This window comes from Triticum aestivum, chromosome 2B (genome assembly GCF_018294505.1).
Source record: "Triticum aestivum cultivar Chinese Spring chromosome 2B, IWGSC CS RefSeq v2.1, whole genome shotgun sequence".
Taxonomy (NCBI): Eukaryota; Viridiplantae; Streptophyta; class Magnoliopsida; order Poales; family Poaceae; genus Triticum; species Triticum aestivum.
In genome coordinates, this window is record NC_057798.1 from 678,114,201 (window position 1) to 678,129,120 (window position 14,920).

A 14,920-nucleotide genomic window follows, 5' to 3' on the forward strand; every position below is an offset into this window, starting at 1 on the left:
AAGCTTGGCGATTCGGATGATAGATCTCTTTCTCTGTAACCGACTTTGTGTAACCCCAGCCCCCTCCGGTGTCTATATAAACAGGAGGGTTTAGTTCGTAGAACAACAATCAGAATCATAGGCTAGCTTCTAGGGTTTAGCCTCTACGATCTCGTGGTAGATCAACTCTTGTAATACTCATATCATCAAGATCAATCAAGCAGGAAGTAGGGTATTACCTCCATCGAGAGGGCCCGAACCTGGGTAAACATCGTGTCCCCAGTCTCCTGTTACCATTAGCCTTAGATGCACAGTTCGGGACCCCCTACCCGAGATCCGCCAGTTTTGACACCGACATTGGTGCTTTCATTGAGAGTTCCTCTTTGTCGTCGCTGTAAGGCTCGATGGCTCCTTCAACCTTCAACAACACTGTCCAGGGCGAGACTTTTCTCCCCGGACAGATCTTCGTGTTCGGTGGCTTCGCACTGCGGGCCAATTTGCTTGGCCATCTGGAGCAGATCGACAGCTACGCCCCTGGCCATCAGGTCAGGTTTGGAAACTTGAATTACACGGCCGATATCCGCGGAGACTTGATCTTTGATGGATTCGGGCCTGCATCAGAAGTGTCGAATGGTCGCGACGAGCATGACTTAAATCTGCTGTCGGACAGTATTCGGGATATCACCCCTACAGCCGCTCCGGACCTAAATCCGGGGCAGATCACGTCGACCGAGGACGGGTGGATGGACCCCGCCATGGAAGTCGTATACTCTTCGGCGGTAGAGCCGAACACAGACTCCACCATTAAGGGGATCTGTGTCACCAGACCCCCGGACCTATGTCCGTACGTGGGTTCTGAACCGCGCGCGCCCGGGCCCATCGAGTCCGATTGGGCTCCAATAATGGAGTTCACCGCCGCGGATATCTTTCAGCACCCCCCTTTGGCGATGTGCTAAATTTATTAAAGTCTCTCTCTTTGTCAGAAGACTCTTGGCCGAACTATGCCTGGCCCGAGTGGGATACGGACGATGAAGAAAATCGCCTCCCACCCACCACCCACTTCATAGCCACTGTCGATGACCTAACAGACATGCTTGATTTCGATTCGGACGACATTGACAGTATGGACGTCAATGCAGGGGACGATCTGGAACCACCGCCCATGGAGCGCTGGACCGCCACTTCATCATCGACATCTACATGGTGGACACACCTAAGGAGGACAGCGGTGACAAAAAGGACACAACGGAGGATAACCCCCCCGGACAAAAGCCAAAACAACAGCGCAGGCGCTGCTCTAAGTCCGGTCACAGTAAAAATAGCGATAACAGCGCAAGGAAAAAGGACACTTCGGTGGACCCCAAAGGCAACAATACGAACCCAGCGATGGAGCAAGAAGAGCCAGGCCACGTTGAACAGACGCCCGATCATAGCGATCCCGAGGGCCGAACTCATCAAACTACCTCCGAAGAGGAGGACAGTCCGGTTGACGATGCATTCATCATCCCGGAAAAACGTTTGGAACAAGATAACCTCCGCAAAAGGCTTATGGCCACAGCGAGGAGCTTAAAAAAGCAGAAGCAAAGGCTTAACGCCGCGCAGGATATGCTCAACTGAAGATGGAAGAAAGTGCTAGACACTGAAGGAAAATATGGCGACGATCGCCACACAAAGAGCTACCCAAAATGCAAGCTGCTGCCCGAATTCGACGATGAGGCTGCAGAGCCCATTCAGCCAAAGAACAATACGACCAATCGGCCGGACCTACCACTTCATGGCCATGATAGAGCAGCCACTGACGCTGCACACGATTTATGTGAGCTCCTGGACAAAAAGGCCGGTGCAACCAGGTCCATTTACGGATCCAGAGGACATGCTCCGATGCAGGATTATGGTCACGAAAACAATCACATTGATCGAATACCAGCTCGGAATCAACACCGGACACAACAACAGCCAACAGCATGCCACGACATGTCCAGATACAGAGGGGCTGTGCACCCTGTGTGCTTCACCGATGTGGTGCTGGATCACGAATTTCCACAGGGATTCAAACCCGTGAACATAGAGGCATACGACGGAACGACAGACCCTGGGGTCTGGATTGAAGATTTATCCTACACATCCACATGGCTCGTGGGGATTACGTCCACGCCATCAAATACCTTCCACTCAAGCTGAAAGGGCTAGCTCGGCACTGGTTGAAAAGCCTCCCCAAAAATTCAATTGGAAGCTAGGAGGAACTTTTGGACGCTTTCAGGGCCAATTTTCAAGGGACCTATGTCCGACCTCCGGACGCAGACGATTTAAGTCGCATAATACAACAACCCGGAGAGTCAGCCCGCAAGCTTTGGAACAGATTTTTCACTAAGAAGAATCAAATTGTCGACTGTCTGGATGTCGAAGCCCTAGCGGCCTTTAAGCACAATATCCGGGACAAGCGGCTGGCCAGACACCTCGGCCAAGAAAAGCCAAGGACGATGGCGGCCCTAACAAGCCTTATGACCCGCTTTTGTGCGGGCGAAGACAGCTGGTTGGCCCGTAGAGGCACCAGTGACCCAGGCACATCCGAAATTCGAGATGGCAACGGGAAGCCACTGTGCAACAACAACAAGCGTCGGAACAGTGAAGAAAGTCCGGATAACAAGGCGGTCAACACCGGATTCAGGGGCTCTCGACCCGGTCAAAGAAAGAAGCCATTTAAAGGCAGCAAAGAAGGACCGTCTGAGGGAGTCCTAGATTTGGGGGTATCCGGACAGCCGGACTATATACATCGTCCGGACTATCGAATCGTGAAGATACAAGACTCAAGACTTCGGCCCGTGTCCATATGGGACTCTCCTTTGCGTGGAAGACAAGCTTGGCGATCCGGGTATTGTATTTCCTTCCTTGTAACCGACTCCATGTAAACCCTAGCCCTCTCCGGTGTCTATATAAACCGGAGAGGATGGTCATTAGAAGGCCGATCACAATTACAATCATACCATCATAGGCTAGCTCTTAGGGTTTAGCCTCTATGATCTCGTGGTAGATCTACTCTTGTACTACTCATATCTTCAATATTAATCAAGCAGGAAGTAGGGTTTTACCTCCATTGAGAGGGCCCGAACCTGGGTAAACATTGTGTCCCTTGCTTCCTGTTACCATCAGCCTAAGACGCACAGATCGGGACCCCCTACCCGAGATCCGCCGGTTTTGACACCGACATTGGTGCTTTCATTGAGAGTTCCTCTGTGTCGTCGCTTCAAGGCTTGATGGCGTCTTCAATCGTCAACAACACCGTCCAGGGCGAGACTTTTCTCCCCGGTCAGATCTTTGTGTTCGGCGGCTTCGCACTGTGGGCCAATTCGCTTGGTCATCTGGAGCAGATCGAATGTTACGCCCCTGGCCACCAGATCAGGTTCGGAAACCTGAACTACATGGCGGACATTCACGGAGACTTGATCTTCAACAGATTCGGGCTTGTGCCAGGAGCGCCGGACAGTCATGATGAGCACGGCCTAGACCTGCTGTCGGACAATGCTCAGGACATCATCCCTGTAGCAGCCCCGGATTTCAACCCGGAACAGGTTGTGTCGCCCAAGGATGGAGGGTTAGACCCTGCCCCGCAGGCCGCACACTCATCGGCGGTGGAGCCGAACACAGGTCGCATCTCTGTGGAGGCCTGTATTCCCGGCCCCCCGGACTCGTATCCGGTCGTTGGTCCCGGTCCGGTAATGGAGTTTAAAAAAGCCAGTCGAGCCAGTCCGGACATCTTTCAGCACTCACCCTTTGGCGACATGCTGAACTCATTAAAGTCTCTCTCTTTGTTAGGAGACTCTAGGCCGAACTATGTCTGGCTTGAGTGGGAAGCAGGCGACGAAGGAATTCGCTGCCCACCCACCACCCACTTCAGTGCCACGATCGATGATTTAACCGACGTGCTTGACTTAGACTTTGAAGACATCGACGGCATGGACGACGATGCCGGAGACGTACAGGAGCCACCGCTCACAGGGCGGTGGACAGCCACCTCTTCATACGATATATACATGGTGGACACTCCGAAAGAAACCAATGGCGATGAGGCAACGGAGGATAACCTCTCCAAGAAGAAAGCAAAGCATGGGTGTCGCCCGCACCGCTCCAAGCCCCGCCAAGGCAATACCGGCACCAGAGACGAAAACAATCCGGACGGTGCCGACGATGAATACAACCCCGAAGAGCCCGCCTTTGAGCAGGCCGAACAGGAAGATGGGCACGACAACCCATATGAACAGGCGACGGACGGGTATCCGAAGGAGGACAACTACATGCCCCCCTCCGAAGACGAGATTAGCCTCGGCGACGATGATTTCAGCGTGCCCGAGGACCCCATGGAGCAGGAGCACTTCAAGCGCCGGCTTATTGCCACCGTGAGAAGCCTGAAGAAGAAGCAGCAGCAGCTTCAAGCTAATCAAGACCTACTCACAGATAGATGGACAGAAGTCCTGGCAGCCGAGGAATATGGACTCGAGCGCCACATGGCTGACCGGCCGCCTCGAGGCCGGGATAAAGTGGCATATCAGCCCGAATACCAGCCTGCACCCCCGTGCCAGTTTACTACGGCCCGGGGTAATACTCAGGACCTGCGTGATAAACTAGATAACGTTGCAGGACAACCAAGATCGATCTACGGATCACGGGGGCGCGCCGCAGCACATGACGATTACTGTCACACCGGATACACTAACAGCAAATCCGGCTGAGCCGAATACAACCAGTCAGACACAGCCGGACTGCGTCGCGACATAGCTCGGCACAGAGGCGCCGCACACCCCTCTGCTTCACCGATGAAGTAATGGATCATGAATTCCCAGAAGGGTTCAAACTCGTAAACATCGAATCATACGATGGCACAACAGACCCCGCGGTATGGATCGAAGATTTCCTTCTCCACATTCACATGGCCCGCGGAGATGATCTACATGCCATCAAGTATCTCCCCTTAAGCCCAAAGAACCCGCTCGGCACTAGCTAAATAGCCTGCCCGCAAATTCCATTGGCAGTTGGGAAAACCTGGAAGACGCATTTCTTGACAACTTCCAAGGCACATATGTGCGACCTCCGGATGCCGATGACTTGAGCCACATTACTCAACAGCCCGTAGAATCAGCCAGGAAATTCTGGACTCGGTTCCTAACTAAAAAGAACCAAATAGTCGACTGTCCGGACGCCGAAGCCCTGGCGGCCTTCAAGCATAATATCCATGACAAGTGGCTTGCCCGACACCTCGGCCAGGAGAAACCCAAGTCTATGGCAGCTCTCACGACACTAATGACCCGCTTTTGCGTGAGCGAGGACAGTTGGTTGGCTCACAGCAGCACTACGCCACATTCTAGCACGTCAGATGTCCGTGACAATAACGGCAAGCTATGGCGCAACAGACACAAGCGACGGAACAATGACGACAACACCGAAGACACATCAGTCAACGCCGAATTCAGCGGATCCAAATCCGGTCAGCGAAAGAAGCCATTGAAGAGAAACAATCAGGGACCGTCCAGTCTAGACCGTATACTGGAGCGCTCGTGCCAAATTCATGGCACCCCGGAGAAGCCAGCCAACCACACCAATAGAGACTGGTGGGTATTTAAACAGGTCGGCAAAATAAACGCTAAAAACAAGGACAAGGGGCTGCACAACAACGATGACGAGGAGCCCCGGCGCCCGAACATTGGGGGACAGAAGAAATTCCCCCCCCCCCCAGGTGAAAACAGTCAACATGATCTACGCCACCCACATCCCCAAGCGGGAACGGAAGCGAGCACTACTGGACGTCTACGCGATGGAGCCAGTCGTCCCCAAATTCAACCCACGGCCAACTTGTCCGATCACATTTGATCGTAGGGATCATCCTACTAGCATCCGTCACGGCGGCTCAACCGCATTGGTCCTAGACCCAATCATAGACGGATTTCACCTCACAAGAGTCCTTATGGACGGAGGCAGCAGCATGAACCTGCTTTACCAGGATACAGTGCGAAAAATGGGCATTGATCCTTCAAGGATTAAGCCCACCAAAACCACCTTTAAAGGTGTAATTCCTAGAGTAGAGGCCTGTTGTACGGGCTCTAGAACGTTGGAAGTGGTCTTCGGATCTCCGGATAACTTCCGAAGCGAAGAGCTCATCTTCAATATCGTCCCTTTCCGTAGTGGTTACCACGCACTGCTCGAACGAACCGCATTCGCTCGATTCAATGTGGTACCACACTATGCATACCTCAAGCTCAAGATGCCAGGCCCGCGTAGGGTCATAACAGTCAACGGAAATATGGACCGCTCTCTCCGTACAGAAGAGCACACTGCAGCCCTTGTGGCGGAAGTACAATGCAGCCTCCTCCGGCAAACCACCAGTCCGGCGACGACAATCTCAAGCTCCGTCAAGCGAGGGCGGAACACCCCGCAACAGGATCAGCAGGCATGCCAAGAGCATGACTAGCAGTCCGGCCTCCGCTCAAATCCCATCAAAGCAGCATTCGTGCCCCACGTACACAATTACACACTCAAAATACCATGGGCACAGGCGGAGGCGTAGCAGTGGCTCAGTCAACAGTACGATATTGCTTCGTAACCTTTTCCTTTACCTTTAAGGACATGGCTTTAGTGCAGCTTCTCCAGAAGAGCCGGATTGTCGGACTTACATAGGAGAGCAAACCAAGGAGGCAACATGCTTTGCGCACGGAAGGAAATACCCAGGTGGAATCTATTTGCGATTGTTATACCTGCTTTATTTATCTGTACGTAGCCTGCCTCTGGATAGGGTATGTCAAATAATCCTATTTATCTTTGCTTAATGCATTCATTGTAAACATACACCTAAACGTATTATTCATCAATGGGAGATCATCTATAGCATCACCTTATTATTCTTATTTGAGCATTTTTTCTTACAAATGTCTTTTAATATTGCATCCGTACACTTTGGTACGTTGAGTTTTCCAGGGGCTTCTTATGGCGCCCCGTAATACGGCACGACAAGTCCGAACACTTTCAACAGTGCGGTACCCCAAACTTATAGCATTAAATGCATTAGCTCCGAATCATGTCTTGGGTCTACAGTTGGGATAGCCCGCTCCCTTGTTTTGGTGCCTTATGTTCCATTATATCAGCTAAGGTAGCAGGGAGAACTACTATGACTGTGTCCTGGTTCTTTCGGATGAGCACCTCAGTAGAGAAAGCCGAAAACTGACCGGCATGATGTGGTGAGAGTTGGTCGCTGTTTGAGAGGTCTTAAAATCCTTAAAGATTTTTCCGCTTTAGGCGATAAATCGGCTTCGTCCAAAGGCGTGTATAGCGCCCCAATTCGGTCTTCCGGATTCTAGGGGCTTCGCCGAAATTTAAAATTGTAGACTTCTATCGCTAAGTGAAGGTTATAAAGCCGCATAATCCAATTGCCTTGTTCGCTGCGCTGGACACCTCCTTAAGGGACCAAACATTTGGATAAAGAGTGTCCGGGTTATCCACGAACACCCCAGTACTAGTTACATGGGGGCGAAAGTCGACGACTGGCCTACTTTCAGAATTTGATAAACAACCGCACAGAAGGTAATATTTTAAATAACAAAAGCGCTCCATAGCACAAGTAACTTCGTCTTTAAATTACAAACATGACAGAAGTGAATTCATTCAAAAATTATGTCATTGGTATATTCGTCGGCCACGAGGTGAGCACCCTTCATAACGCCATCATAATACTTCTCGGGAACGTGATGCGGCTTGCCCTCTAGCGGCCCGTCCTTCACCATCTTCTCCGCATCCAGCTTGCCCCAATGCACCTTTGCACGGGCAAGGGCCCAATAGGCACCCTCAATGCAAACAGATCGCTTGATGACTTCCAGTCGCGGACAGGCGTTCACCATCCGCTTGATCAGGCTGAAGTAGCTGGTGGGCAGCGGCTCACCAAGCCACATCCGGACTATGAAATCCTTCATAGCCACTTCGGCCGCCCTGTGGAGTTCGACCAACTGCTTCAGTTGGTCACTCAGAGATGTTGGATGTTCGGCCCCAGCATATTGGGACCAGAACAGCTTCTCCGTTGAGCTCCCCTCCTGAGCACAGTAGAACTCCGCGGCGTCTGATACGCTGCGTGGCAGATCTGCGAATGCCCCTGGAGAGCTCCGGACTCGTGTAAGTAAAAGAAACGCCTCCTCCACATGTTTGCTTTGCATAAAGAATTTCTTACCCGCCGCTATCTTTTTGGCCTCCTGGATTTCCTACTGCGCCCTCTTGGCTTCGGCCTTGGCGTCTTTTACACTTGTAAGGGCCTTCGCAAGCTCAGCCTCTTTTGCTTTAAGCTCATGCTCCACGGACTCAAACCTTTTGTCGAGCTCCTGGAGCTCTTCTTGTACCTCGCCCACTCGGGCCTCTTGCTTTTTGCGCTCCTCGCGTTCCAAGGCCGCCTTGTGTTTGGCCTCGGACAATGCTTTCTTAAGAGACGCCACTTCGGTGGTGGCCTCTATCACCAAATCACGACGCCTCGTCATTAGAATAACCAATTTTATTTATACTTTACTATATGGGAGAGGGGAATCATTCACCTTTGCTCTCATCGAGTTGCCTCCTCGTGAGGCCGAGCTCTCCCTGTGCCCGCTCCAAGTCCTGCTTTAGGCCGGCGATTTCGGCCGTTCGGACAGCAGCGGCCAGCAGCACAACCTGTTTATTCACATTCAAACTTACTATTAGACTCCCGCAGATTATAATTGACCCTCTGTTTGGTTTTTCCTTCCGAAACACCAAACAGAGTATCAGGGGCTACTACCTATCGGGTGGTAATTTCACATATTTTCACTACTTACCTCAAAGCCTGTTAGGAGGCTGGTGCAGGCTTCGGTTAGTCTGCTCTTGGCAGACGACACCTTATGAACCACGCACTCATGAGAGTACGATGCTCTTCATCTATGGAAGCGTCGCGAAGCGCTTCCAGCACACGATCCGACACCTCGGGCGTAGTGGAAGTACTTGACACAGATGGCTCGCCCTCCTTAACGAGGGGTTGTCCGCCTGAGTCCGGAACCACGGCAGGTTCCGGCACGGTGTTCGGCTGAGAGTCCGGCTTACTGCGGCTCTCACCAACACGATCCGCGGGGACCTTGAACCCCACGTGTCCGACGTGTGGAAGGCCGCCTGGGGGCTGCTACCTCTTGAGCACTGCGTTGGATTTCCCCAAAGGGGAGAGGATGATGTAGTAAAGTAGCGTAAGTATTTCCCTCAGTTTTTGAGAACCAAGGTATCAATCCAGTGGGAGACCACGCACAAGTCCCTCGTACCTACACAAAACGATAGCTACTCGCAACCAACGCGATTAGGGGTTGTCAATCCCTTCACAATCACTTACGAGAGTGAGATCTGATAAATAATATTTTTGGTATTTTTGATAGATAGATGCAAAGTGAAAAGTAAAAACAAAGCAAGTAAATAAAGCGATAGAGATTGATATGATGAGAATAGACCCGGGGGCCATAGGTTTCACTAGTGGCTTCTCTCAAGAGCATAGATATTCTACGGTGGGTGAACAAATTACTGTTGAGCAATTGACAGAATTGAGCATAGTTATGAGCATATCTAGGCAATGATCATGTATATAGGCATCACGTCCGAGACAAGTAGATCGAAATGATTCTGCATCTACTACTATTACTCCACTCATCGACCGCTATCCAGCATGCATCTAGAGTATTAAGTTAAAAACAGAGTAACGCCTTAAGCAAGATGACATGATGTAGAGGGATAAATTCATGCAATATGATAAAAAAACCCATCTTGTTATCCTCGATGGCAACAATACAATACGTGCCTTGCAACCTTTTCTGTCACTGGGTAAGAACACCACAAGATTGAACCCAAAGCTAAGCACTTCTCCCATTGCAAGAACTACCAATCTAGTTGGCCAAACCAAAAAGGATAATTCGAAGAGACTTGCAAAGATAACTCAATCATACATAAAAGAATTCAGAGAAGATTCAAATATTTTCCATAGATAATACTGGATCATAAACCCACAATTCATCGGTCTCAACAAACACACCACAAAAAGAAGATTACATCTAATAGATCTCCACAAGAGAGGGGGAGAACATTGTATTGAGATCCAAAAAGAGAGAAGAAGCCATCTAGCTACTAGCTATGGACCCGAAGGTCTAAAGTAAACTACTCACACTTCATCGGAGGGGCTATGGTGTTGATGTAGAAGCCCTCCGTGGTAGATGCCCCCTCTGGCGGAGCTCCGAAAAAGGCCCCAAGATGGGATCTCATGGATACAGAAGGTTACGGCGGTGGAATTAGGTTTTGGCTCTCCTTTTGATCTGTCGGGGGTACGTAGGTATATATAGGAGAAAGGAGTACGTCGGTGGAGCAACAGGGGGCCCACGAGGTAGGGGGCGCGCCCAGGGGGGCACGCCCTCCACCCTCGTGACCGCCTCTGGCACTTCTTGGAGTAGGGTCCAAGTCTCCTGGATCACGTTCGGTGAGAAAATCACGTTCCCGAAGGTTTCATTCCGTTTGGACTCCGTTTGATATTCCGTTTCTTTGAAACACTGAAATAGGCAAAAAAAACAGCAATTCTGGGTTGGGCCTCTAGTTAATAGGTTAGTCCCAAAAATAATATAAAAGTGGAAAATAAAGCCAATATAGTCCAAAACAGTAGATAAAGTAGCATGGAGCAATCAAAAATTATAGATACGTTGGAGACGTATCAGGCATCCCCAAGCTTAATTCCTGCTCGTCCTCGAGTAGGTAAATGATAAAAAAGAATTTTTGATGCGGAGTGATACTTTGGCATAATTTCATTGTAAATATTCTTAATTGTGATATGAATATTCAGATCCGAAAGATTCAAGACAAAAGTTCATATTGACACAAAAATAATAATACTTTAAGCATACTAATCAAAGCAGTCATGTCTTCTCAAAATAGCATGGCAAAAGAAAGTTCATCCCTACAAAATCATATAGTTAGGCTATGCTTCATTTTCGTCACACAAAGATGTTCCCAGCTTCGATACCCCCGATGACATGCCAAGCAATTGTTTTATGCTTAAATAATCTCAAACTTTTTCAACCTTCATGCAATACATGAGCGTGAGCCATGGATATAGCACTATGGGTGGAATAGAATATGATGATGGAGATTGTGTGGAGAAGACAAAAAAAGGAGAAAGTCTCACATTGACGAGGATAATCAACGGGCTATGGAGATGCCCATCAATTGATGTCAACATGAGGAGTAGGGATTGCCATGCAACGGATGCACTAGAGCTATGAATGCTCAACAAAAGAAAACTAGTGGGTGTGCATCCAACTCGCTTGCTCATGAAGACCTAGGGCATTTGAGGAAGCCCATCGTAGGAATATACAAGCCAAGTTCTATAATGAAAGATTCCCACTAATATAAAAAGGACAACTTATGAGACTCACTACATGAATAACAAGGTGCTACTTTGAAGCACAATATATGAGACTCACTACATGAAGAACAAGGTGCTACTTTGAAGCACAAGTGTGGAAAAAGAGATAGTAGCATTGCCCTTTTTTCTTTTCTTTTTTTTCTTTTTTTTGGGCCTTTCCTTTTTTTCTTTTGGCCTTTCTTTTTTTCTTTTTTTTCTTTTGGGCAATGCTCTAATAATGATGATCATCACACTTCTATTGATTACAACATAAGGATTACAACTCGAAACTTAGAACAAGATATGACTCTATATGAATGCCTTCGGCGGTGTACCGGGATGGTGCAATGAATCAAGAGTGACATGTATGAAAAATAATGCATGGTGGTCTTGCCACAAATACGATGTCAACTACATGATCATGCAATGGCAATATGACAAAAGTAATGTATGTCATGATGATGATGGTGGAAGTTGCATGGCAATATATCTCGGAATGGCTATGGAAATGCCATAATAGGTAGGTATGGTGGCTGTTTTGAGGAAGATATAAGGAGGTTTATGTGTGATAGAGCGTATCGTATCACGGGGTTTGGATGCACCGGCGAAGTTTGCACCAACTCTCAAGGTGAGAAAGGGCAATGCACGGTACCGAAGAGGCTAGCAAAGGTGGAAAGGTGAGAGTGCGTATAATCCATGGACTCAACATTAGTCAAAAGAACTCATATACTTATTGCAAAGATTTAGAATCATCAAAAATCAAGTACTACGCGCATGCTCCTAGGGGGATAGATTGGTAGGAAAAGACCATCGCTCGTCCCCGACCGCCACTCATAAGGATGCACAAGCCAGGTACACTTCATGTTTCAAATTTGTTACACAACTTTAACCATACGTGCATGCTACGGGACTTGCAAACTTCAACACAAGAATTTCTCAAATTCATAATCACCCAACTAGCACGACTTTGATATTATCACCTCCATATCTCAAAACAATTATCAAGCATCAAACTTATCTTAGTATTCAATTCACTCAAAAGAAAGTTTCACATATCTTGAATACCAAGTATATTAACATTAAGCAAATTACCATGCTATTAACGAATCTCAAAATAATCTAAGTGAAGCAATGAGAGATCAATAGTTTCTTTAAAACAAATCCACCATCGTGCTCTAAAAGATATAAGTGAAGCACTAGAGCAAAAATTATCACGCTCAAAAGATATAAGTGAAGCACATAGAGTATTCTAACAAATTCCAATTCATGTATGGCTCTCTCAAAAGGTGTGTACAGCAAGGATGATTGTGGTAAACTAACAAGCGAAGACACAAATAATACAAGACGCTCCAAGCAAAACACATAACATGTGGTGAATAAAAATATAGCTCCAAGTAAATTACTGATGGAAGTGGACGAAAGAGGGGATGCCTTCCGGGGCATCCCCAAGCTTTGACTTTTTGGTGTCCTTGGATTATCTTGGGGTGCCATGGGAATCCCCAAGCTTAGGCTCTTGCCACTCCTTGTTCCCTAATCCATCAAAAGAATTCACCCAAAACTTGAAAACTTCACAACACAAAACTCAACAAAAATCTCGTGTGCTCCGTTAGAGAAAGAAAACAAAAGACTACTTCAAGGTACTGTAATGAACTCATTCTTTATTTATATTGGTGTTAAACCTAATGTATTCCAACTTCTCTATGGATTATAAACTATTTTACTAGCCACAGATTCATCAAAATAAGCAAACAACACACGTAAAACAGAATCTGTCAAAAACAGAACAGTCTGTAGCAATCTGTAACTAACGCAAACTTCTGGAACTTTAAAACTTCTACCAAAATAGGATGTACTGGAAAATTTGTCTATTGATCATCAGCAAAAAGAATCAATGCAAAATCACGTTTCTGTGATTTATTGAATTTTTTATCGTGAGCGCAAAGTTTCTGTTTTTCAGCAGAATCAAATCAACTATCATCATAGCTTATCCTATAGGTTCTACTTGGCACAAACACTAATTAAAACATAAAACCACATATAACCAGAGGCTAGATGGATTATTTATTTCTAAACAGAAGCAAAAACAAAAAACAAAAAATAAAATTGGGTTGCCTCCCAACAAGCGCTATCGTTTAACGCCCCTAGCTAGGCATAAAAGCAAGGATAGATCTAGGTATTGCCATCTTTGATAGGCAATCCATAAGTGGCTATCATGATAGATTCATATGGTAATTTTATTTTCTTTCTAGGTAAGTGTTCGTTCTAAGGAAAGGTCTACCAAGAATAATAGGACATGAAGGATTGCAATCTATATCAAGAACGATAAAATCTACGGGAACATAATTCCTATTTGCAACAATAATAACATCATTAATTCTTCACATAGGCTTTTTAATAGTGGAATCCGCAAGATGCAAGTTTAGAGAGCAATCATCAAAGTCACGGAAATCTAGCAAATCACACAAAGTTTTGGGAATAGTAGAGACACTAGCACCCAAATCACACAAAGCATGAAACTCATAATTTTTAATTTTAATTTTAGTAGTAGGTTCCCACTCATCATAGAGTTTTCTAGGGATAGAAACTTTCAACTCAAGTTTTTCTTCATAAGATTGCATCAAGGCATCAACAATGTGTTCGGTAAAGGCCTTATTTTGACTATAAGCATGAGGAGAATCTAGCACGGATTGCAACAAGGAAATACAACCAATCAAAGAGAAATTTTCATAATTAAATTCCTTGAGATCCAAAATAGTGGGTTTAGCAACATCTCGGTTTTTATTTATTTCAATCCCACTTTCATCAATTTCATCATCAAGATCTAGAAACTCCGAATTCTTAGAACGCCTTCTAGGTAAAGGAAGATCATATTCAGTTTCATCAAGATTCATATTGTAAAACAAAGATTTAATGGGGGACACATCAATAACTTTTAGATCTTCATCTTGATTTTCATGGGAATTAGAAGAACACGCTTTAATAAAGGCATCTTTGGAAGCACGCATCCTAGCGGTTCTTTCTTTGCACTCATCAATGGAAATTCTCATGGCTTTGAGAGACTCATTGATATCATGCTTAGGAGGAATAGATCTAAGCTTTAAAGAATCAATCTCAAGAGAAATTCTATCAACGTTCCTAGCCAAATCATCAACTTTAAGCAATTTCTCTTCAAGTAAAGCATTAAAATTATTTTGTGAATTCATAAACTCTTTAACACTACTCTCAAATTCAGAGGGCATCTTATTAAAATTTCCATAAGAGTTGTTGTAGGAATTTCCATAATTATTAGAAGGATTACTAGGGTAAGGCCTAGGATTAAAATTCCCTCTACACGCGTTGTTTCCAAAACTATTCCTACCAACAAAATTCACATCCATAGATTCATTATTATTCTCAAGCAAGGTAGACAAAGGCATATCATTGGGATCAAGAGGAGTATTTTTAGGAGCAAACATCTTCATAAGTTCATCCATCTTTTCACTCAAAACATTAATTTCTTCTATAGCATGCACTTTTTTACTAGAAGATCTTTCGGTGTGC